The sequence below is a fragment of the Austrofundulus limnaeus genome, unplaced genomic scaffold, assembly GCF_001266775.1.
Source record: "Austrofundulus limnaeus strain Quisiro unplaced genomic scaffold, Austrofundulus_limnaeus-1.0 Scaffold545, whole genome shotgun sequence".
In the NCBI taxonomy this organism is placed as follows: domain Eukaryota; kingdom Metazoa; phylum Chordata; class Actinopteri; order Cyprinodontiformes; family Rivulidae; genus Austrofundulus; species Austrofundulus limnaeus.
In genome coordinates this window covers 40,377-42,568 of record NW_013952947.1, presented here as the reverse complement: position 1 = coordinate 42,568, position 2,192 = coordinate 40,377, and the positions used below count along the sequence as shown (strand labels likewise).

Here is a 2,192-nt window from a genome sequence, read left to right as displayed (position 1 = left end):
AAGGTAGAAATGACTCAGCCTGGAACTGAAAATATGGATAGAGGACAACAGAGCTGCTTCACGGAAGAAGAACCTCAGCGCTACACATTCTCCTCTCGTCACTGAGGTCCTCCATCCACATGACAGAGAGGGGAACACAAAAATGACTCAGCCTGCAACTGAAAATATGGATAGAGGACAACAGAGCTGCTTCACGGAAGAAGAACCTCAGCGCTACACATTCTCCTCTTGTCACTGAGGTCCTCCATCCACATGACAGAGAGGGGAACACAAAAATGGCTCAGCCTGCAACTGAAAATATGGATAGAGGACAACAGAGCTGCTTCATGGAAGAAGAACCTCAGCTTAGCGTGTTAGCTTTAGCCCCCGACGCTTTCACCATATATATGTATTAGCTCAGCGCTACACATTCTCCTCTCGTCACTGAGGTCCTCCATCCACATGACAGAGAGGGGAACACAAAAATGACTCAGCCTGCAACTGAAAATATGGATGGAGGACCTCAGTTTAGCTTGTTTGTCGCGCTAGCACCGAGCCAATACATTTAAGGCAATATAGCATCAGCGCAAAGGCTAACAGGCTAAGCTGAGGCTCTTCTTGTTAATTTATTTTTTGTTTTTTGGTTGCTCTCTATATTTATTTCGGACATTTAAAATGTCTTCCAGTTCCAGAGTTAAATGTTCTTTAGAAATTAAAGTTTATCAATCCTGCATCCTTACACTACTGTCATTATACTACGTAGTTAAAATGGTCTCCAAACTAAATCATCATTTATCACAATCATTTTAATCTTTTGCAAGGCAGAAGTTGTTGTGACATGAACAAAACCAATTAAATATAGAATACAAGGAGTTTGAAGACTCAAACCAGCCTTTATTCTACATTTAGCAGATTTAATTTAGTTTTTTTTTCACTTTCTGCAACACAAACTCTTTAGATTAAAACCAAACGAAGCGAAAGGATGAAACTTAAATTCAATGAACTCTGAACCATTGTTCATTCTGACAAACATCTTGTTCTATTTGAGGACAAAAACACTGATTTAAGTGTTTGTGAGCATCTCCAACACCGTGTTTATCAGAGGTTTTACACAAGGACTTATTGCTGAAGCGGCTGGGTTCACTTTCATCATATAAATGAGATTTTAGCCGTTGTAAACATGTCACTTTCTCTTACAAAATGATCGCTGGAATCAAAGTGGAGCCCATTACAACTTACAAGAGGATTTATGATCAGTTTTAAGGGCCCGGCTTTCAAACGAGTTATGTTTCCAATAAGCAGCGTTTTTATGTYTGTGAAATATTGACTTCTGCTTTTAAAGTGGACGTCCACGACAAAAACGCCACATAAAGCCCTTCAGAAATTACACCAAAAGTTCCTCTGATAAACAAGCCGATCCTGGATGAATGACTGCCGCACTGCAGATAATCACAGCGGGACTTTAAAGGATTTATGTCGAAGCAGAACAAGAAAAATCTGGATACCATGATCAGAATTCTCTTTATCTTTTATCATGTCCTGGATCARCGGGATCTGAGAGTAAAACCTGTTTGTGTTTAAATGTCAGACGGGTTGTATTGATTAAAGTGAACCAAACACAAAAAGGCTCACAGAAAACCACATTCCACCCCCGGGATATTCTCAACACCTGTGGTCAGGTGCRGTGATGCTGCAAAACACCTGAACAAGTTTTATACTGAAGCTAAAAGGGAAATCATTATTAAATCCTAAAAACTGTGGCTGCACTGGMAAGAATTTAGTGATATTGTAAGAAAATTTAGTGTTTATTAACTGAAGTCGAGACTAAACCACATAAATGTTGAATARATTKAAATGTGAAGRGAAYGAGGACCATACAACACCAGTGACTGGAAATGAACGAAGGTTTAATGCTGTCAGTGCAAACAGGAAACCCACGCTGAATGAAAACCGGAAGTCCCGGCTATAAGTACAAGTTCTTCAGTGCCTGGTACGCCCACTACTGGTCTACAGCTGAATCGCAGACACTCTGAATAGCAATGCTCACCTAAATGTTTTATAAATGGTTTCTTATGTGTTGTGATGGTGTTTCGGGCATGTATCTAAGCTATTTTAATCAAGACATAATAGTTAAACAATGGATTATAAATGTCCTGATGCATCTCAGTAATCCAGTAAAAAATCAAAAAGAAAAAAATTGTATAGGTCTTCTG

The 2,192-nt window shown here is 39.2% G+C and overlaps 1 protein-coding gene across 1 annotated transcript in view; it reads right to left on the bottom strand.

Annotated features, from left to right (window-relative positions):
• LOC106530676 (glutamate receptor ionotropic, delta-1) overlaps nucleotides 1–2,192 on the bottom strand; it is a gene marked incomplete at its 3' end in the record, with an annotated part of 326,888 nt that overhangs the window by 309,038 nt on the left and 15,658 nt on the right.